Genomic DNA, 24,521 nt, shown 5'->3' with positions numbered 1-24,521 from the left:
TCTTGCTAACATTGAGGAAGAAGTTGTTGTGGCACTACTCATCCTGATTTTCAATCTCCCTCCTATATGGTGGTTTGTCACCTTTGATTTGGCCAATGACAATGGTGTCATCAGCAAACTTAAATATGGCACTGGAACTGTGCTTGGCCTCACAATCATAAGTCACAGACACAGTCATAATTGTTTTAGACAGACATCAATAGAGAAGATTTGTTCTGCCCTCAAACATCTCTTGGTCAGGTCACAGTGTGGAAGATCACCACTTGGGTAATCAAGCGAACCAAATTCAAACTTCAATTCTGATTGACACTGATCCAAGATGTCAACATGATTACACAAAGCTTCAGTGATCCCATACATAGTCTGTTTTGTTTCATACTTGTGATTCCTTTCACCATACTAATATTTGTCCAAATATTCTTTACTTTTAGATAATTAAAACATTCCAGATGTCAACCTTTTGAATACCAATGCATTATTTAATTTATCCAAGGGCTTTTCAATGTTTTGAATCAAGATTTACAAAAATAGGTAGGAAATTGAACATTAGGCATCATCTCTTTAAATATAAGTGACATTTGTGTTGAAGTCACACAATCAAAATAGTAAAGCCAATATATTTTGTACAAAATATCAGCTTTGGATTAGGATTTTGTTCTGAAAGGATTGCTTAAATTTAGCCATTTAATCATGTGTTTTATGGCATTATCATTCTGAGTCCATGATTAGAATGTCCTTAGGTAATATTATAAAATCCTTTACATTTTTCACATTTTTCCTCACACTGTGCATGGATTAAAAAGTTAATTTCTTGCCCTGAGCATCAGTTACAGATTGATTGAATTTCTGAATGATCTTCAGACTCAAGATACAAAATTACTGCAGAGTAGAAGGAATTACTTTGATGTAAGATGTTTTTTTTTCTGGGTTCTGTGCTAGTGATGGGATTAAAGGTCATTTGATCATATCAATATTTTAACAATGGTTTCTCTGAGCTTTAAGTGAATTTGCAATTCAGTTGTGAATCTCCAAGTTTTCTTTTTGCTATTTTGATTTGAAGATTTCAGAAGTACTTCACCAGGGGAACTATTATGAATGGAGTAAGTATGCTGCTGTGGCAGTAAATTGCTGATTTTAAATTTGTCATGTTGCAACATTTTCATAGGTATAGAGTTGTACATGGCCCCAGATGGAATCGCTTCAGTTGGAAACCTAACGCTATCATCTTGTGTTCTGGGCTGTGAATAGGACCATCATAAAAATAAATTACTTGTAACTAACGGCCCAAAATTCTGCCAGTTGGATTTTACAGCTCCCCTAAAGCTTAGCCACCTGACAACTGTCATTTTGTCTTTAGGTTTACAGAATTGGGTAATAAAATGTGATCCTTTCCTTAATCACTATCTGGACTCATCTTTGCCACTTTAAGTATCGATGCAACATGCCTTTTGGCCTCACAAGGACATCTTTAAGAAGATAATTAGTATCTAAGGCCTTTTTCTGATTTGAATTGGATTTTTACACTTGCTAGAAAATGGATTGCCACCATCTGAACATTTGTATCAACATCTGTGTGAAAAAGATTCCCTTAATAACGTTGTAGCTCTATAAAACTCTGGTTAGATCACACTTGGAATATTGTGTTCAGTTCTAATTGCCTTGTTATAAGAGGGATGTGGATGCTTTAGAGAGGATGCAGAGGAGATTTACCAGATGATGCCCAGACTAGAGGGCATATTTTATGAAGATAGGCTCAGTGAGCTAGGATTTTTTGGAGCATAGGAGGATGAGAAGTTAGTTGAAATAGGTGTGCAAGATGATAAGAGGCATAGATCAAATGGATAACCAGAGACATTCTCCCAAGGTGCATATAGCTTATGCAAGGTGACATAGTTTTAATGTGATTGGTGGAAAGTATAGGGGGCATGTTAGCTGTAAGTTATTTACACAAGGCATGGTGGATGCATAGAATGCCTTGCCAGGGCTGGTGGTAGAGGCAGATACAATGGATAGCATGAAGAAACTCTTCGACAGGCAGATGCATGATAGAAAAAATATAGGGTCATGCAAGAGGAGAGGGTTACATTGATAGAGCAGGTTAAAAGCTCAACACAACATCATGGACCTGTACTGTACTGTGATATTCTATGTTGTCATGGTGATGGGCTGGGGTCTTTGTTGGTTATTAACTCCTGGTGGTTCCAGTCTGGCTAAGAGAAGAGAGTGACTTTAATGCCCCACCGGTTCAATTTACACTAGGAAATTTGGCCACACTGCCTCCAAAAATAGATTTATAAAATCTGCTGCTGTGGAATCATGGTTTTAAGTGGAATAGTAATCTTCATGCAGAATTGCTAGATTGCCTGCTGTAACAGCTTAGCACCTGAAAGAAACAATGCCCAGTTTTTCTTGGATGTCCAGGATTACTGCAGATTTCATGCACTACTTTGGAGAGACTCTTAATGTTGAATGTACCAGGCATTTTTTCCACAGCAGCAAGGAGAGGAGTGGTGCACATTTATTTTAATGAATGGTATTGGAGACCACAGATAAGATGGTCTATGTCTGGAAGCTTGCATGTGCCCGAATGCCAGCTGGGAACAGAAGAAAATAAAATAGAAACAGAAAAAAGATTCATTTCAAACCAGGAAGACACAAGAATTTATTAAGAATAGATTCCAACACCCTGAATCAGTGTACTGCAGAGCAGCCATTGTGATGTATCGTTTCTTTAGGAATTCACCTAGAAAGCTAAACCCTCATACTGACTCTTGATACTAGGCTCAGTGTAGGAAACATGATTGCTGTTATTTGCTTGCAAAATAGGCTAACAGCAAGTGGTTGGAATTTGCATTTATTTGTAATATTGCATGGAGTTCATCTTACTTTGTGCTTTTGTAATTTGTGTATTATTGTTTTCTGGCTTTTGTATTACTTCCTCTGAAGAAGCAGTGAAATGTCTTTTAGATTCTTGATATCTCTTAGAAGGGATAGGAGCTGTATGATGTGACTGCTATTACTGTATTTTGTTCATCCATATGCATTTAAGGGAGCTTTGCTTTATGCAAGATAACTTCAGAGTAATATTAAGTGTTCTGGTCTCCTGTAGAAATGAGCATAATCCTTCAAAGTGACATTTTCACTTGAACCCAGAGCCACAGTTTTGCAGTTTCTATTTTAAATGAAACAGAAATGCAGGAAATACAGGGCATGATGGAGAAAGAAACAGCATAAATGTTTTGGGTTGATGTTTCATTTTCATCTATTAATTGGTGCCTGTAGTGCACATAATATAAAAATGTAATGATGGAGATTAGAAGATAAACACTTGTGAGCAATTTATGATCCTCATCAGAAGCTCAGTACTGTGTCAAAGCTTCAATTATATTAACTTGTACAGTTGGGACAAATGTAACTCAAAAGGATTGAAATTGGTTTCACAGAGAAAATAATTGAGACTCAATATGTATTTGCTTTATTTGAAATAAACAATTATTCTATATACGTTGTTTGACAATAATCAAAAATTTTCCTTCAATAATAGGCAAATCTTTGGGGGGGGGGTGGAGAATTCATAGTACCCAATTTTTAAAGAATCAGAGAATACAGAATAGAAGCTATTAACCTGGCCCATGACATCTCCATCTTCTTTTATTGAAAAATAACCAAATTTTTCAATTCTCCTTTTCTCCATGTTACTGAATTGTTTACCCAAAGGTTATCCTTTTACTTTTTATATCTTGCTTTTGTATTTCTATCCACCTCCCCATCTAGTGATGCCTTCCAGATCCAGACCTTTCATTCTATGTAAAATGTCGCCTCATTGCATTTCTGGTTGTTACCCAAATCAGGTTGATTCAGCACCTCTTCATATGATCCCTCTAAAATTCAAATAGCTTGTTTTTTTTCATTCTCAGTTCTTCGTGATTTTTGAACTTCACTAAAATTTTGTGGCCTCTTCTATTCCAAACAGAATTTCTGGTTCTGACTGAACTTCTTCCCACCTCTGACTCCATTGGCTCTACTTCATGCAGCCATGCTGAGCACATCAATTTCAGCAACATTTTGTCATTTCCCCCTCCCCATTCCCTCTTCCATTCCCGACTCTGGATCCCCTCTTACCTCTTCTCTTCTCCTTACCTGCCTGAATTTTTCCTGGTGCCCCTCCTCCTTCCCTTTCTCCCCTGGTTCACTGTCCTCTGCTATTAGATTCCTCCTTCTTTACCTTTACCATTGATCACCTCCCAGCTTCTCAGTTCATCCCCCCTCTCCATCCACCTGGCTTCACTTATCTTCCAGCCTGTACTCCTTCTCCTTCTCCTTCTCCCACCTTCTTATTATGGCATCTTCCCCCTTCCCTTTCCAGTCCCGATGACGAGTCTTGGCCTGAAATGTTGACTCTTTGTTCTTTTTCATAGATGCTGCCTGAGTGGCTGAGTTCTTCTAGCATTTTGTATGCGATACTCTGGACTTCCAGCAGCTGCAGAATCTCTTGTGTTTTATGCCCACTATCAGTTTAGCTGCTGTTATTCCCCAGCCCAGGACCCAGTCAAATTCTTCAATTTTACTCTCCTATCTGCGACAATTTCCTGTCAATTCTCATACAAGTGGCTTTACTGAATGAACGTGTTTCACAGGTGGTAAAATTCAGCTAGTCTCAAAGGGCCAGAGAGCTGGGTCCCATCCTGACCTTGGGTGCTGCCTCTGCATGTTCTTTCAGATACCACAATTGGTTTAGTCAAGTGGCCCAGAGTTCTCCCACATTCCAAAGATATGTGGTTAGTAGGTTCATTGGCGACTGTGGCAGCATCTGAAAATAGTTGTTCAGATGTGACAAAATTAAAATAACATGGGACTAAAGTAATTATGTGAAGGATGGTTGGCATGGGCTGAAGGGCCTGTTTTGATGCTATATTTTTCTGTGATATTCCACTTCTGAAATAAGTACCTTTTTTAGACTGATGGTGGATTTCTCCACAATTCTCATGCAGAATGTTAATTGAAGAAATTAATGCTTTGTAAAATATTGATGTTGATTAGTAATAGTGGCATTCAGACATGTGAATTAGTCAGAAGTGCATGATTGCAGGGATTTCATCTGGTATCATCTACATTTGATTGTCTGGAGCTGTGCAGAAGTGTGAATGGGAAAATATGAATGTGAGTTAAATTACCTTGTGGAATTTGCTCCTTATTGATGATGCACCAAAGCTGTCCTCTATATTTGTCATTTTCCCTTCTTTCGGTTAGCTTTAACTGTTTAAGTGCTGCCTATAAATGCTGTTTTTAAAATCAAAAATCATGATTTCACATTTTATGCTTGCTGACATGATCTGGCAGTCGCTTGATGAACGGAATAGCTTCCTTCAATATTGTAAGAAAATTGTCATTCCTCAGCTTTGTGTAAGTGTTCATTCTTTCCTGATGCCTTCATGAATACATTTGTTTATGTGTCTTTTGGATAAACCAAAGTACCAGAATCCCCAACCTACCTACTGCCCGTTACACCACTGGTGTTTAGGGCAGCAAAGGAGGTCCTCTATCTCTGATGATGTTCAGGGTTTCCTTCATCAGGTCAGTAACTTCCTCTCAGTTTTCACTACTACCATTGCACTTGGATGTAGAAGGATCATTCATTGCTGTTTCTGTAACAATTTTGTTTTACCAGTCAGGGTTGTTAGCTGAACCCCTGAAACTGGAGGACACTCTTAGTCTGCCCTCTAGCGTTTGACCTGTTTCTCATGGGTGACCTGACTAAGAGCCAAAGCATAGAGCCCTGACTCCAGCCAACACAGCTGTCTGGGTCATTGAGGAACCATGACAAGGTTGTGGTACTCTTGGAGGAGGATCCTCAACAGTTTGATATTTGGATGATGGAACAGTCAAGCATGAAGTTGGCTGCATCTTCCACAATCATCAAAGCATCCTCTGGAAACAAAATCAGGAATGGGATCTTTAGCTGATTTGTTGTTTTTTTTTTCAGTTCTGCTTTGGAACTGCAGTTGCTTTGGGTTAATTTTAGTGACTGAGTTCAAGAAAGTAGCATGGCAAATTCCATAGATGGAACTTTCAAAACAGAAAATGCTGGAAATACTCAGCAAGGCAGGTAGCAATAGTTAAGAGAGAAATCATTTTGTATACCTCTGTAAGATCTCTCCTCATTCTACTCCACTCCAGGGAATAAAGTCCTAACGTATTGAACCTTTCTTTATAACCCAGGTCCTGGTGGCCTGGCAACACTTTCAAACCTAATAATATCTCTTCTGTAGATAAGTGACCAGAACTGCACATAATATTCTGAATTCAGCCCCATAATATAACATAACATCCCAACTCCTGTACTCAGTGCCCTGATGTATGACAGCAATGTGTCAAAAGCTCTCTTTATGACCCTATCTTTTCAAATCTTTTTTTTATTATTATTATTCAGAAATAGCACAAGTACATCAAAGTAACACTTATGATGCCTCAAAAAAGAAGAAATTATCTTAAGGATTGAAAATTTTTGCGAATGAAAAAAAACCCTACTAAGCAAGAAAAGTGAGGGGAAAAAAAGAAACCCATTGGAGGTACAACCCCGGAGCCATGCGTCATACAAAAAAGCTTCTAAAAATAAACATCAAACTGCCAACAAGAAAAAAAGATACATAAAAAAAAATTACATTTAGATCATGGAGGAAATCTATCAGTTAACTGAAATGATAATAACAAGCAAATGAGCCCCATCTCTTCTCAAAATCAAATAAAGATTCAAAGGTTCGACTTCTAATTTTCTCCAAGCGAAGACGCAGCATCACTTGAGAGAACCACTGTGACAAAGTAGGAGCTGATATATCCTTCCATTTCAACAAGATGGCCCTCCTAGCTATCAATGTAACAAACACAATAACATGTTGGTCAGACACAGAAATACCATGGATATTTTGAGGAATTATTCCAAAAAGCACAGTCAATTTATTAGGTTGTAAATTGATTCTGAGTGCTTTGGAAATTGTTGAAAAGACTGACTTCCAAAACTGTTTTAATATAGAACATGACCAGAACATATGTGACAGTGTAGCTATCTCAGTTTTACATCTATCACAATACTTGTCAACATTGGGAAATATTTTAGAAAGTCTCTTCTTTGTCAAATGGTAATGATGTACAATTTTAAATTGAATCAGTGAATGACTAGCACAGATCGAAGAAGAGTTAACCAGCTTCAGAATCCGTGTCCAATCCTCCCATATAAAAGACAAATTGAGTTCCTTCTCCCAATCCTGTTTAATCTTAAGTAAAGGACGCTTATCCCATTGTAATAATAAATTGTAAATTCTTCCAATAGAACCTTTCAACAAGGGGTTCATATTCATAATAGTATCTGACAAGTCAGCCTCCAATATGTAAGGAAAATTACTTAAATATTTTTGTAAAATATGTCTAACTTGAAGATATTGTAAAAAGTGTGAATATGAGAGAGAATACTTATCGACTAATTGTTCAAAAGACATCATTCTGCCTTCTTTAAATAAATCCAAAAAAGAATTATTACCTGTATTTTTCCAAAGTATTTTCCAAAGTAAAAAAACTGGATCACTCCAAGAAGGTTTAAAAAAAAGTAATTACAATAAATTATACTACAAAGTTTACATTTTTTAAGATTAAAAAAATTGCAGAACTGGAGTCAAATTTGTAAAGAGTGCTTAACCACAGGATATAGGTTTAAATTAGCAACTTTAGATAATTGTATAGGTAGAGCAACTCCTAATAACGAAGTTAAATAAAACTGTTTCACAGGTCTCAGTTCCAGGTCTACCCAAATTGGCCGATAATTCCTATCACCCCAATATAACCGAAAGGACATATACCGCAAATTAACAGGCCAATAATACATTCTTAGAATAGGCAAAGCGAGACCTCCATCTTTTTTTCAGCTTTTGCAAATGACATTTACCAATTCTTGGTCTTTTATTATCCCAAATAAAAGATAGAGTAATAGAATCAATCGGATCAAAAAACTACTTAGTTGAAAAAACAGGAATATTCTGAAATAAATATAAAAATTTTGGTAAAATCATCATTTTAACTTCATGAATATGACCAACAAGTGAAAATGTAAGTGGGCTCCATCTACTAAATGAATACTTCATAGAGTCCACTAAAGGAGGAAAATTGGCTTTATAAAGATCCTTATATTTTTAGTCATTATAACACCTAAATATCTAAAGAATCCGTAACTTTAAAAGGAATATTATCATATATAGAGACAGATTCATTTAAAGGAAGTAATTCATTTTTATTATTTTATGACCATTATCTGTCTGTGATGCTACTTTTAAGTGTCACGTACCCTGTGACCAGGTTAAAGAACCAGCAGAAATGGAAAACACATTGGAGTCTGGTATTACTATAAACTAATAGTGTTTATTAGTAAACTACGCAATACAGTACTATAAATGCAAATATATCAAACAGGTTAGCAATGATATATATATATATATATATATATATATATATATACACACACACATAAGTGTGGAAATAGGAACAAAACTAGGCTCTTTCAAACCTAGGGGTGAATGAATAGAGTCTTACGATGATGAAATGAATTCAGTTCAGTTCAAGGTAGTTATTTGAGTAACGTTGGAAAGAGAGAGAGGTGAGAGGTGAGCTGATGCTGTTGATCTTCCTGTTGTCTTCCGAAATCCTGTTGTAGTCACCGACTACGACCATAACACATACGACCGTTCTTTAGTGGTGGAATTATCACCCAGGCAAGGGTGGACACACAAGTAATTCCCCACCAGTTGCACTTTTTCACACTGTGAGCCAATGATCGATTTCCCCAAATCGATCTTCCACAAACCCAGCTTCCTGTGGGTACAACAAAGCTCGTTCAGTGTCCGAAACTGTGTGTCTCTGGGTCCAGCAGCTGACCTGGTATTTATTTCAGCATGCTGAACACCAGCTGTCCATCAAACTGCTCTACCCTGCTCTCTCTCTAAGAACTTTTACAAGCAGGCAAGTGTCCTTGAGGAAAGGTAAACAACTTGTAGAGAAACCATAACATCAATCTTCCGAGCATTCTTTGCCTCTCTCTCTTAATAACAGCTCAAACAGTGTCCAAAAGCCAGTCTCATTCTCTGGACATTTTAAAGTGATTGTCCACAGAAAATATGAACCCTAGGGGTACATAACATAAATAATTATGTATCTGTATTCCCAGACCCCTCGGGGTAAGTCTTTGTCTTCCCAAAATGCAACACTTCACACTTGTTTGCACTTCACACCACTAGTCGCAGGCCTTCAGTCAGAGAGGCAACCATCTACTACTGTACTACGCTCTGGTTCTTCCCACTAAACCTATCTTGAATCCAATTGGCTACTTCATTGTGAATGGCAAGTAACTTCAACTTCTGAACCTGCCTCCTATATGGGGCTTTGCTAAAGATCTTGCTAAGTTCTATGTAGACAATGTTCATTAATGTTATTGGTAACCTCCTCCAAAAAAAACTCTGTAAGAATGATTTGACATGATCTACCACACAGAGATCCATATTGACGATCAGTAATCAGGACCTGTTTATAAATATTTTGTCACTTAGAATACCTTCCAATAATTTACCCATAAGTGACGTCAAGCTCACCAATCTATAATTTCCCAGTTTATTTTTAGAGCTTTTCTTCAACAATGGAACAATATTAGTTATCCTCTGTTCCTCTGGCCCTTCATCTGTGGCTGAAGATGATTTAAATATCTCTGCCAGAGCCACTGCAATTTCTGCACTAACCTCCCACAAAGTCTGAAGTGACACACTCTCAGGCCCTGGAGGTTTATCCACCCAAACTTGCCTCAAAAACAGTCAGCAGCACCACATTCATTTTCTTTACCAGGGCCTCAATATCCCTTGATAACCAAGTTTCCTTTTATTTACTTACCTTTCATTCAGCAGGAACATACAGATTATGTACTCTCAATATTTACCCTTAGAAAACCTTACACTTACCAAGCATCTCCTTGCCAGAAAACAACCGACCCCAATTCACACCTGCCAGATCCCTTCTGATACCATCATAATTGACTTTATTCAAAATTAAAATCTCTACCCAAGGACCAGTCCTATTATTATCCTGAAACTAATGAAAATATGATCACTAGATCTAACACGTTCTCCTCTTATATCACCTGCCATGTTTAATAACAGCAGGTTAAAATCAGCTATTCACCTGCAACTATGCTGGCAGTACCTGCATGTTTTGCAGAGTTTGTTTGGTTCAATAACACGCTGAATTACTCTTAAGGGGATTTTACATTGAAGCAAGCGTTTGCAGCATTTTGAGTACTTGTCTGTCAAAACTTTCAGAGATTTCTGAGTAAACATCCAGTTCGTTGATGGAGTTTACAGAGATATTATTACTTGCCACTTGAGGATTTGAGAATTTACTTAGAAATGTTTAAATGATTGATCAAAAGAAATGAATCTGAATTTGATAGAAATGATGTGGTAATATCGTGAAGCAGAAAAAACATCAGTGAAGCTGTGCAATTTTTGAGTGGTTAGATGGAGATCTGGATTACTTTTGCATATATTTGTCTCCTGAGATATTTGGACAACTCATGACATTTAGGCACTTGGTTTGTTCTAAAGTAGTGCATTAATTGTTAGAATAAGTAGACAAGTCAATGGTCTTTAACAACATGAAACCTTTACTGAAGTGGATCGCCACAGTTCTGGTGCAGGATATCCTAGTGTTTTAGAATGGTTGTGTTCCTAGAAAATGCCCTACATCTTGATTTTATTGTCACACAAACCTTTGAGAAAAATTGACAAAATGTCAGCAACACATATAAGATGCTAGAGGAACTCAGCAGGCCAGGCAGCATCTAGGGAAAATGATACACTTATCATTTTAGACCAAGTACCTTTGGCAGGACCCAAATGTCAATTGTACTTTTCTTTCCCTTAGGTGCTACCTGGTCTGCTAAGTTCCTCCAGCATTGTGTGTGTGTTGCATCTGCAGATTTTCTCTTGTTTGAGATTTGACAAAATGTGCTGCTTCTGTAGCATTTTGGGTTTGTTTCGGTATTTTCTTTATCCATCAATTTCATAAGATAGTTTCCATTCATATTCCATATCTTCAATCTTTAGGTAGTATTATTGTGGATTCCATATGGGTTGAATGTTACTTGAATTGCTATAATGTAGTGATAGACCGTATTGAACAGAATGTAGCTCACTGGAAAGTACTGTTAAGGATGAAGCTTGTAATTGAGCCATCGAGTCAAACAACTTGGAAATGGGCCATTTAGTCAACCAAGCTGCCCATCCAAGCTAATCCTATTTGCCAGTGTTCAGCTCACAACCTTCTGAAACTTTCCTGTCCATGTACCTGTCCAAATGACTTTTGACAATTGCTATTGTTCCTGCTTTAACAACATCCTCTGGCAGTTCATTCCACATATATGATGCCCTCTTTGTGTGGCTTCGCATAAATATGCCCACTATGTTTTTTGAGGAGCCCTATTCCCCCTCTAGTTACTCTTCTCCCCTTAATATACTTCCAACATCTTTTGAGTCTCCATAATCATCCCTGCTAATGCTACCTCATGTTTCCTTTTTTAACATAATTGAAATTGATTTTACATAAGGTGCACTTTGCATGTCAGTCAGTGCAAAAAGGAAAAAGTTGCATTGCAGCATTTACTGAAGCAAACAAAATTACTATTTTTTTAATTGCCAGACCGTGTTTAGCATATGAGGGAGCATCTATTAAAACAACATAAACACACTGTCATTCCAGATAGAAAGCTTTCATGAATGTTTCTACTTGTAATCATAATGTTTCATATTTCTTTGGTGGCTTATCTCTGAGATCACTGGCATTACTTTTTGTTTTAGATGTTGAAACCAGTGGCATAACTTGTGTTTTGAAAATTTAAAGTAAGATTATTATCAATCTATTACATGCCTTATTCTTTACCCAATACCTTGAGATTCATTTTGGTGCAGGCATTTGCAAGAAAAAAATAAATTCAATAGAATCAATGAAAGCCATTTATAAACAATGACTGACAAGCTACCAAAATGCAAATAAAAGCAACTGAATAACTATGCAAACACAAGTTGCAAAAGAGTACTTTCTTGAAAGTGAACCTGTAGGGTGTAGAATCTGTTCAGAGTTGTGGTGTGTGAAGGTATCCATGCTCGTTCAGTTTCCTGATGGCTTCAGGGTATTAACTGTTCCTAAACTTGGTGACGTGGGACCTAAGGCTATTGTACCTGCTGACACATGATAGTAGACAGAAGGGAACATGGCTTGGATGGTGTGCATCTTTGATGATGGATGCTACTTTCTTAAGGCAGTGCTCCATGTACTCAATAGTGGGGAGGGATTTGTCTGTGATAGACTGGGCTGTATGTGCCACTTTCTGTAGTCTTTTCCCTTCCTAGGCATTTGTGTTTCCATAGCAAACTATGATGCAACCAGTTAGGATATTCTTCAACTGTGAATGTATGAAACCTAAAGAAGCATTCATATCGATGAATGGTCCTTGATATTTCATGGAATCATGTGCAGGTGATTCAGTATGAGGTGGAATAAGTTGGTGTAACCTTTTTCTTGAATGGTAATTGATAGAATTAGGAAAGAAATAATGAGATCTAGCAATAAGATGTATATCTTGAGATATGCAACCACACCAGTTGATAAGACCATACTGTGTGCAGAGAATTGGAAATGCAGAGTAAAAGAAGCAGGAAGAGATAATGGGCTAGAAACACAAGAAAATCTGCAGATGCTGGAAAGCTTGGTGCAAAATACATAAAATGTTGTTGAACTCTGCAGGTCGAGCAGCATATATGGACGGAACTAGACAGTCAACATTTCAGATTGAGACCCTTCATTAAGACTTGAAGTGAAGGCGGCAGAATAAAAAGATGGGTGAAGGGAGGGGGTAGGTGTAACCAGCGGCAATCTGCAGTAAGAGCAGGCCACAGCAACAAGGCTTGTTTAAAAGGAGGCCTTCACGGGCATTTGGGCTCATTCTGACGGGCAAATCAATGGCAGGAGCAGGCCATGGTGATGAGGTTTGCTGCAGGTCATCGACGCTTGATAAGTTTTTGAAATGTTTTACAAGATTGCATCTCCACATGGACAAGTACCTATTCTTAACTCATGTGGTATACTGATAAAGTAAAGACTGATATAGCAGTATTTCAGTGGAGTAAAGGAAACTACAGTGATATGAGAGAGGCAAAGTAAATTGGAAGGAGATGCTGGCAGTGATGACAGCAGAGCAGCAATGACGTGACTTTCTGGAAAAATGAGAAAGGTGCAGGATAAATGTATTCCAAAAACAAAGAAATACTCAAGTGGAAAAATAGTACAACTGTGGCTGACAAGGGAAGTTAAAACTATTGTAAAAGCAAAAGAAAGGGCATATAACAAAGCAAAAGTTAGTGGGAAGATAGAGGATTGGGAAGCTTTTAAAAACCTACAGAGAGCAACTAAAAGTACCATTAGGAGGGAAAAGATGAAATATGAAAGCAAGCTAGCAAACAATATCAAAGTGGATTGTAAAAGCTTTTTCAAGTATGTAAAAAATAAGAGAGCTGAGAGTGGATATAGGACCACTAAAAAATGAGGTCAAAGAAATAACAACAGGGGACAAGGAGATGGAAGATCAACTAAATGAGTATTTTGCATCATTCTTCATTCTGGAAGACACTAGCAGTATGCCAGGTGTTGAAGGGTGGAAGGAAAGAGAAGTGAGTACAGTTACTATTACAAGGGAGAAGGTGTTCAAAATGCTGAAAGACCTGGGTCTGCATAAGTCACCCAGACCGGATGAACTGCACTCTAGGGTTTTGAAAGAGGTAGCACTAGAGATTGTGGAAGCATTAGTACTGATCTTCCAAAAATCATTTGATTCTGGCATGGTGCCAGAGGACTGGAAAATTGCAAATGTCATTCCACTCTTTAAGAAAGGAGGAAGGCAGTAGAAAGGAAATTATAGACCAATTAGCCTGACCTCAGTGGTTGGGAAGATGTTGTAGTCAATTGTTAAAGATGAGTTTATGGAGACACCGGACAAGATAGGACAAAGTCAGCATGGTTTCCTTAAGGGGAAATCTTGTGTGACGAACATGTTGAGGAGAATACAAGTAGGATAGATAAAGGGAATGCAGTGGATGTTATGTATTTAGCCTTTCAGAAGGCCTTTGACAAGGTGCCACACATGAGGCTGCTTACCAAGTTAAGAGCTCAAGTTATTCCAGGAAAGTTACTGACATGGTTAGAGCATTGGCTGATTATTAGGAGGCAGCGAGTGAGAATAAAAGGATCCTTTTCTGGTTGACTGTCAGTAAAGAGTCGTGTTCCGCAGGGGTTGGTGTTGAGACCATTTATTTTCATGCTGTGTACCAATGATTTAGATGATGGAATAGATGGCTTTGTTGCCAAATTTGCAGATGATACGAAGATTGGTGGAGAGGCAGGTAATGTAGAGGAAACAGGGAGGCTGCAGAAGGACTTAGACAGATTAGGAGAATGGGCAAGGAAGTGGCAAATGGAATACAACGTTGAAAAATACAAAGTCAAGCACTTTGGTAGTAGAAATAAATGTGCAGACTATTTTCTAAATGGGGAGAAATGTCAAAAATCTGAGATGCAAAGGGATTTGGGAGTCCTTATGCAGAACACACTAAAGGTTAAGTTGTAGAATGAGTCAGTGGTGAGGAAGCCAAATGTAATGTTAGCATTCATTTCAGGAGGTCTAGAGTACAATAGCAGGGATGTGATGCTGAGGCTTTATAAGGTACTGGTGAGGCCTCACCTTGAGTATTCACTGGAATTTAGAAGGATGAGGGGGTATCTCATTAAAACTTTTCAAATGTTGAAAGGCCTGGACAGAGTAGATGTGGAAAGGATATTTTCCATGGTGGGGGAGTCTAGGACAAGAGGGCACAGCCTCAGGATAGAGGGGTGTCCATTTGAAACAGAGATGCATAAAGCTTTCTTTATCCAAAGGGTGGTGAATTTGTGGAATTTATTACCACAGACAGCTGTGGAGGCCAAGTCGTAGAGTACACTTCAGGCAAATCTCGATAGGTTCTTAATTGGACATGGCATCAATGGTCATGGAGATAAGGCTGGGGGAGTGAGGATGAGGAGGGGAAAAAAAGAATCAGCCATGATTGAATTGTGGAACAGACTCAATGGGCCAAATGGCCTAATTCTGCTCTTATGTCTTACGGTATATGGAGTACAAGCTGGCAGATGATAGGTGAGACCATATGAAGTGGAAGATTAGTTGATTTGAGGCAGTGATGAAAGAAAATGATGTGAGAAGCTAGGAGATAACCAGTGGAAGAGGTAAGAACCTGCAGAAGAAATTTGATAGGAGAGAATAGAAGATCATGGAATAAAGGGAAGGAGATGGGGAATCAAAGGGTGTTTGGCCTTCTAATGGTGTGGAGGATATTCTGGACAGAAATATCAATGTGGGAATGGTCACCAGGTAGTCCCTGCTCTTGTAGAGGATGGAACAAAGGTACTCATTGAAATGGTCCCCTAATCTGCATTGGGCTCACCAAAGGAGAGAAGGCTGCTCTGGGAGCATCGGATGCAATAAGTGACACTAACAGCCTCAACTGGAAAGACCATTGGTGTCCCTAAATGGTGAGGGGACGGGAAGTATGGGGAGCAGGTGTTACACTTAGCACAGTTGCAGGGATAAGTGCCAGGAAGGAGATCTGTGGGGAGGGATGAGCGGACAAGAGAGAGTAATCACTGCAGAAAGTCGAGGAGGTGGAGGGAAGAATGTGCCTGGTGGTAGTGTCCCCTTGGAGATGGCAAAAGTTGTGGGTCTTATGGAGAATGATGGTAAGGACAATGGAACACTCTTCTTGGTGCTTTGGGAGGGATGTGGTGAGAACATCTTAATACAGCAGAGTTGGAGGAAGTGAGAGAAAGGAATAGCATTTTTATAAGTGATATGATGAGAAGAGGTGTAATTAAGATAACTGTGAAGGTCAGTGGTTTTATTAACAAAAAGATGTCAGTAGACGATCTGTCTCCAGAGATGAAGACAGGGATATCAAGAAAGTTTCAAGGAATTGAAAGGGAAGTTATTGAGGGTAAATACCAGTTTTGCCAGATGGAGGAGGGTAACCATAGAGGTACTGGTTAAGTCTGTTGTCCGAAAGGAAGTGAAGAACCTTAAGCTCTTGCTAATGGGTTATGGAAGAGTATGGGGACTGAACATCCATTGTGAAAATAAGACAGTCAGGTCAGTTGTAGAACTGATAGAAAATATGTGAACTGTCGATCTAGTAAGCAGCTGTAGATGGGAAGCTATTGAATCATGGAGGACAAAATGGAATCAAGGTATGCAGACACAGGTTCAGTCCACTGCAACAGAGTGAGAGATTGCCAATATTCACTTGAAAGTTAAGTTCGGATGGGCTATTTATTTATTTATTTATTTCCCTATTTTATTTACGCTTCAAACTACTTAAAAGCAGTTTTATGCATTGGGAGTTGTATATTCATGGGCTAACACAAGATGCTGTTGCAATACAGGGTTAGTGACAAAAGAGTCTGGGCTCATTCACTTTTGGAATATTGTGCTGAAGAGATTTATGAAACCACTCTTAAAATTGACTGAATACAATTTCCTGGAAAGAAGTAAACAATATTGGTTAGGGAGAGAATAATTTTCAGAATTATGAAGGAAGTCATCATAGGTATGAGCTAACTGGCCTTTGATGTCATAGGAATTTTATTAATCAGTTCTGCTAGGGTAATTGCAGAGTAAATTATTATTTCTGGTTAATTCAAATCAAAAAATAATATAGATCAGGTGTTGAATTAAGGTGGCATTGGAGAGATTATGGGTCTCTCTCACTGCTATTTGGATTGCTCGAATCTGGTACCACTGATGAATTCAAGAGAAAGCTTGATGCATACACTAGGGAGAAGGAGCAGTGAGATACAAGGTGGAATACAAAGACTGTCATAGATTGGTTAAGCTAAAAATAGCCTCCTTGTCTGCTGTTGGTTCTAAGTACAATCTTAATATAATGCTTTCAGAAATCAGAAATACAGTTTTAACTTAGAAATTGGAGTGATTTCATTTCCTGCTTGCCATGCAAAATTTATTTTTGATGCTATGGGTTGGAAGAAATTCTAATTTAAAATTTCTCTTTATCCACTCTATATGCTAATTATTCTTTGGAATAGTATTTGGTGAGTATAAGTAAATAAATTGTCCATAGTTAAAAATGAATTGGACCATTGATGATGTTGTTATAATTTAAAATAAGCTTCTGGGTGCTGATGCAGACACTGGTAGGGAAAACTCCCATTGTAGATGTAGCTTGAATTATGATCCCTTCAGTGTCCTATTTGGCTGAGGTACTGAAAGCTTATGAGGGAGAGAGATTGAAAATCTGGTCGAGTGGTGCCACTACAACAAAATCACTCATCATCAGCAAAACCAAAGAGCTGATTACGGAGTACAGGAGGAAGAAATCAGCAGTCAAAGAGCAAGTGCTCATTAGGGGATTGGAGGTAGAGAAGGTCAGTAACTTTAAATTACTTGGCATTATTATATTCGGGGATCAGTCATGGGACCAGAACATACATGCCATTACAATGAAGGCACATCAGTGTCCTTTCTTTCTTAAACGTTTGCGCAGAATCAGCATGTCATCTAAAGCTTTGACAAACTTTTTTAGTTACACTGTGGAGAGTATCCTGACTGGTTGCATCATGGCCTGATATGGAAACACCAATGCCTAAAAATGGAAAAATCTACAAAAAAAAATCATGAGTACAGTTCAGTTAGCCTTAGGAAAAGCTCTCCCCACCTTTGAACAGAGCTACAAAGAGGACTGCCACAAGAAAGAAGCATCTATCATTAATGGCCCCCACCATCCAGACCATACTCTCTTCTTGCTGCTGCTATCAGGAAGGAAGTACAGGAACATTAGGTCCTATACCATCAGGTTCAGAAACTGTTATAATAATTCAACCATCAGGCTCCTGAACCAGCATGGATAATTTCACTAGCCACAACACTGAATGAATCAGTGAACACAGCTACAGACTCACTTTCAAAATCTCTACAATTCATGATCTCAGTATTTATTTATTTTTGTGTTTACATAGTTTGTCTTATTTTGCACATTGGTTGCTTGGCCATCATTGTTTGTGTATAGTTTTCACTGAATCTATCGTGTTTTTTTTGTTCTCCTGTGAATATCTGCAATAAATGAATCTCAGGGTAGTATACAGTGACATATAGGTACTTTGATAATAAATTTACTTCTAAGTTTTTAACTTTGATATCTATGCAGCTTTGATTAATGGAAGTTGCTGTGGCTGAGTTCAAGCATTTGGGGGTAAGTGAGATATTCTTAAAATTCTTCTTGAATTTAGGGATAAAGGATGGTCTTCAAAATATAAATATTATTTTTGGAAAGTATCAAACACCAGTTTCTGTGGCTAGAAAAATGTACTAATGTACAGATTTAAATTGGAGTGGAGTTTAGTTGACTTTCTGTAATTCTATGTTGCTTTGTGAATAAATGACTTCCATTACAAAGAAAAATTTAACAAGGAATATATCAGTCATCACATTCTTTATGAAGTATTATGTGAAGTATTATGCTCTGGCTTCATGTTTCAAGTATTAGTATGAGCCATTTCATCACTTGTATCTTCAGAGACCTTTTCACATTTGACAGTAATTATATTGAGGCCCTCACCACAACAGTATTAAATGACTACTTATGAACTTAATATTTAAAACCTGAAGGTTATGATGACTTGCTGACATATGCATCATTTATAATTTGACAATGCATACAATGGCTTTTCAAAGCTTGTTTATGAAAAAGGTTTGGCAAATGTCTCTGATGCAGCGGCACGTTTACTGGCAAGGCTAAGATATGGCAGTAATTACAATGGTGTCCGAAAACTCCCATTTCTCATTATCCAGAGTAAAGTAACTTCTAAATATGTGACAAGGTGAAAACTTGCTATAATTTTCAAAATAGACTAGACACTTCATTGTCATTATTGAATGTAGTAGCTTGAGAGAATCATTGATATTAATATGTAAAAAAAATTACATCCCTGAAGACATGCATATACTTTTTAATTTTTTTTCTGAAACTGTACAATTTGAAGTTGAAATGCAAAATGTTTAATTTTGTCTAATACATTTATTTTCTCTGTTATTTCCCTTCAAAATCCAATTGAAACAATTAAGCCATGCATTTAGTAAGCTTCACGAAGAAATGTGTACTTGATAAGTTAAGAGGCAATAAAAATTGATGCAGTTGATTGTGTTCTATCATCTGCAAATTTACTTTATTCATATTATATAAGAATGAGTGTTGACAGGAAGTAGTTGAAAATTTAATTGAACTACACTGTATGCTGTTTACAGTATATAGAGATAAAATTTCCTGAATTGTGTGCATAATTTGACAAACCAGCAACTGCATTGGGAAATGGAGCAATCATAATTGGAATGTTCTCTGCAATGAATTACAACAATCTTCTAAATACATACAATGATTTTCTAAATATTAATCCATAATGCCACTGCAGAAGATAAAATGCAATAATTATTGAGATCTACTTGCTACTTGTTTTGGGATATTCAGTAATTTTTTATACAGAAAACAAACAGCGCTCTGGAGGGAATAGCCAGAGACTTTTTCCCAGGGCAGAAATGACTAATATGAAAGGAGATAATTTTTAGGTGATTGGAGGAAAGTATAGGGGAGAAACTTACCACAGAGTGCTGAGAATGTGGAATGCTGAGGGCTGATGGTTGAGGCGGTACAATAGGGGCATTTAGTGAAGTCTTAGATAGGCACATGGAAGATTGAAAAAGAATGGGCTATGTAGAAAGGAAAGGTTAGATTGATCTTAGAGCAGATTGAAATGACAACACAACATCCTGGGCAGAAGAGCCTGCATTATGCCGCAGTGTTCTACATTGTATTTGTCTTGTGAAAAAGAACATGTAGCATTATTCAAACCATTTAGAACAAGTAATCATTGCTTGTCTCAGTCTTGGTATATAAAAATATAGGCTGCATTAATATTCCTTTGTAAAATTTAACAGACTTCTGGAGTAATTGCTGGAGATAATTTTGTTTTGAAGCAGTCTCCGAATACCTGCACTTAAAAAGGAGTCATATAAAATAATAAAGTTGTACAGTCCAGATATAGGCTATTGGGCCCATAATGTCCATCTATACTAATTCATTTGCCCACATTAGATCAATGACCTCCTGCGTTTTGCCTATTCATGTGCCTTTCTAAATATACCTTTAATATAGTGACTATATCTAACTGTGCCAGGTCCTCTGGCAGAGAGTTCCATATTTCAATAAGTCCAACAAGGAAAAGAGAGACTGGCTATCAATCCTGACAATCTATTTTATATATCAAACTAAACATACATTTTAAAGTATCTGACTATCTTATTTAAATACTTCTATCAGGTAACCCCTCTTCCTCCTACATTCCAGAGAAAAGAAATCCAGTCTGTCTAAATTCTCACAAAATGCTGGTGGAACACAACAGGTCAGGAAGCATCTATAGGGAGAAGCGCTGTCGACGTTTTGGACCGAGACCCTTTATCAGGACTAACTGAAAGGAAAGATAGTAAGAGATTTGAAAGTAGGAGGGGGAGGGGAAAAACAAACCAATAGGAGAAGACCAGAGGGGGTGGGGTGAAGCTGAGAGTCAAAAAGATAATTGGCAAAAGGGATACAGAGCTGGAGAAGGGAAAGGATCATGGGACGGGAGAAAGAAAGTGGGGGGGGGGGGGGAGGGAGCACCAGAGGGAGATGGAGAACAGGCAGAGTGATGGGCAGAAAGAGAGAAAAAAAGGAGGGGGGATAAAAACTAAATATATCAGGGATGGGGTAAGGAGGGGAGGAGGGGCATTAACGGAAGTTAGAGAAGTCAATGTTCATGCCATCAGGTTGGAGGCTACCCAGCCGGTATATAAGGTGCTGTTCCTCCAACCTGAGAGTGGCTTCATCTTGACAGTAGAGGAGGCCATGGATAGACATATCAGAATGGGAATAGGACGTGGAATTAAAATGTGTGGCCACTGGGAGATCCCGCTTTCTCTGGCGGACCAAGCGTAGGTGTTCAGCGAAACGGTCTCCCAGTCTGCGTCGGGTCTCACCAATATATAGAAGGCCAAACCAGGAGTACTGGATGCAGTATACCACACCAGCCGACTCACAGGTGAAGTGTCGCCTCACCTGGAAGGACTGTCTGGGGTCCTGAATGGTGGTGAGGGAGGAAGTGTAAGGGCAGGTGTAGCACTTGTTCTGCTTACAAGGATAAGTGCCAGGAGGGAGATCAGTGGGAAGGGATGGGTGGGAAGAGACTTCACCTGTGAGTCGGCTGGGGTGGTATACTGCGTCCGGTGCTCCCAGTGTGGCCTTTTATATATTGGTGAGACCCGATGCAGACTGGGAGACCATTTCGCTGAACACCTATGCTCTGTCCGCCACAGAAAGCAGGATCTCCCAGTGGCCACACATTTTAATTCCACATCGCATTTCCATTCTGATATGTCTATCCATGGCCTCCTCTACTGTCAAGATGAAGCCACACTCAGGTTGGAGGAACAACACCTTATATACCGGCTGGGTAGCCTCCAACCTGATGGCATGAACATTGACTTCTCTAACTTCCGTTAATGCCCCTCCTCCCTTCTTACCCCATCCCTGATACATATAGTTTTTTTCCCCCCTTTTTTTCCCTCTCTGCCCATCACTCTGCCTGTTCTCCATCTCCCTCTGGTGCACCCCTCCCCCTGTCTTTCTCCCTAGGCCTCCCGTCCCATGAGCCTTTCCCTTCTCTAGCTCTGTATCCCTTTTGCCAATCACCTTTCTGGCTCTCAGCTTCACCCCACTCCCTCCGGTCTTCTTCTATCATTTCGCATTTTCCCCTCCCCCCCTACTTTCAAATCTCTTACTATCTTTCCTTTCAGTTAGTCCTCATGAAGGGTCTTGGCCTGAGACATCGACATCGCTTCTCCATATAGATGCTGCCTGGCCTGCTGCGTTCCACCAGCATTCTATGTTGCATTTTGAATTTCCAGCATCTGCAGATTTTCTCATGTTTGCCTGTCCAAATTCTCCCCATAATGAAAGACTCCCAATACAGAAACAACATCATGAATCTCCTCTGCACCATCTCCAGCATAACTTTCTGATAGTGTGTCATAAAGAACTGCAGACACTGCTCCAAGTGTGGTCTAACCAGTGTTTTGTAAAGATGAACATCCAAACCTTGATGTTCTATGCACTGAAATATGAAGGCAACAATGCCATATACCTTGAAAGTACAAAAAATATTGCAAATGCTGGAAATGTTCCTTTTAAAAAAAAAATAAACACAACAATACCGGAACTGCTTAGCAGATCAGTCCACATTTGTGGGAAGAGAAATAGTAGATGTTTCATGTCAAAGACTCTTTGGCAGAATTAGGAAAGAGACAAAAGATCTTCCTGAATATAAGGCACAAGAGATTTTGCAGATGCTGGAAATGTTGAGCAATGCACACAAAACGCTGGAGGAAGTCAACGGATAAGGCAGCATCTATTGAAGGAAATGAACAGTCAATGTTTTGGTCCTGATGAATGATTTCAGCCCAAAACATCAAATGCTTTTTTCCATCCTGTTGCCTGATGTGTTAAGTTCTTCCAGCATTTTGGGTGTGTTGCTCTTGAATATCATAGTAGACTTTTATAGTGTATAGCCAAGTGGATTATGAGAATAACCTGTAAACTGGGTTACTTGATCAGTGAGTGTGAGGGTGCAGTTAGTGATGAAGTACATAAACCAAAGTATGTAGGGGCTGTGAAATTCAGAGCAGAGAGACAAGCTTGGCAGGTCAGATTGGGCATGTTCTTAACTCCTAGAGAGGGAAAAAATTAAGAGGAAGAATAAGAGCAATTAAGCTGTGCAGATGTTCAAGATGGATGGCTGAGAGAGACAGGGAAGTTAAGTTACTCAAAGATATTAAATTTAATATTGTATAAAGAAGGCTGCAATGTGCCCAGAGAAAAGATGAGGTGTTATTCTTCAAGCTTCATTGAGATGGTACAGGAGGCCAGAGATCTATAGGTCAGTGGAATAAAGAATGAAACTGCAGATGTAAGGAAGCTCTGGATCTCCCCAGTGATCTGAATGCAGGTGCTCTGCAAATTGGCCGCCAAATCTGCCTTTGGATTTTCCCAATATATGAGTGTGTGTGTATATATACATACAGATAGATAGATAGATAGATAGATAGATAGATATAGAAGATATAGATATTGTCAACTCCAAATCAGTGCACTAGATTGGAAGAAGTGCAAGTGAATTGTTGATTCACCTGGAAGGACAGTCTGGAGCTAAGATGGACTAAGAAGAATTGAAAGGCCACGTATTTTATTACTTAATAATCTGAATCCTTCATCACTCTATTTATCTGTGTCACCTCTTTCAGGGAATTATGAATTTCAACCTGAAGTCCCTCTGTTCAGTCACTTCCGTTGATAGTCTACAATATACTGTATATATCCTACTCCTATTTGTCTTCCTGAAATACATCACCTCACACCTGTCAGAATCAGGTTTAATATCACTGGAAAATGTTGTAAAATTTGTTAAAGTTGGAATTAAATTCTGTTTACCAAGGACCGACTTTCCATTTGATTTATACTCTGCAATCTTTGGCAGCATTTCTTGCTATCCATAATACAACTAAATTTTGTGTCATCCATAAACTCACAAATTATATTTAGCAATCTCACATTAATGATCAACAGTATATAGCAAAAACAGCAAAGGTTCCAGCACCAGTCCCTGTGATACACCACTGGTCACTACCAATCAGAAAAACATTGTTCCTCCAAAACATTCCAGCTCCCATCACCCGACCAAATTTGGATCCAAGTAGTCAGATGAAAGAGATGATTGTAGAGTTTAGGAAACACAAAGATGCTGTGGTCAAATCAAGACATACAAAAAAGCTGGATGAACCCGACAGGTCAGGCAGCATCCGTTGAAAGAAGCAGTCAACTTTTGACTGCTTCTTTCAACAGATGCTGCCCGACCTGCTGAGTTCATCCAACTTTTTTGCACGTCGGAGTTTAGGAAGATGTAGGCTGACCACTTCTCATTGCACATAAACAGCTCCTCCATGGAGAGAGTTAAGAGAATCACATTTTTAGGAGTGTGCATAGCAGATAAACTCACCTGTCCCTCAACCCTACCTCTTTGATCAAAAGCACAACAGCTCCTTCTATTCCTGCGGAGATTGAGCTGAGTGATGTTCCCACACACACTGCACTGCTTTGTAACCAATTTTTACAGGAGCATTGCTGAAAATTTCCTGACCAGCTGCATCACCATCTGGTACAGGAATTGTAAATCATCTGATCTCAAGACCTTACAAAGGACTGCAACAACTTCTGAGAGGATCATTGCAATCTCTCTTCCAT

General features: G+C 38.6%; 1 protein-coding gene across 6 annotated transcripts in view; it reads left to right on the top strand.

The window, feature by feature from the left end:
* The window catches only part of LOC140741889 (contactin-4-like), a 2,152,419-nt gene that overhangs the window by 45,793 nt on the left and 2,082,105 nt on the right, over nt 1-24,521 (top strand). The window contains exon 1 of one of the 6 annotated variants that reach the window (XM_073072415.1): nt 905-1,100. The exons of the other annotated variants lie outside the window; for them this stretch is intronic. The gene's annotated coding sequence lies outside the window, so the exon portion shown is untranslated. Of the gene's footprint in view, nt 1-904; nt 1,101-24,521 lie in introns of those variants that run through there. 6 annotated transcript variants of the gene reach the window in all.

Source organism: Hemitrygon akajei, chromosome 19, assembly GCF_048418815.1.
Source record: "Hemitrygon akajei chromosome 19, sHemAka1.3, whole genome shotgun sequence".
NCBI lineage: Eukaryota > Metazoa > Chordata > Chondrichthyes > Myliobatiformes > Dasyatidae > Hemitrygon > Hemitrygon akajei.
Note: the sequence above shows the minus strand (reverse complement) of the source record. Positions and strands in the feature narration are given on the sequence as shown.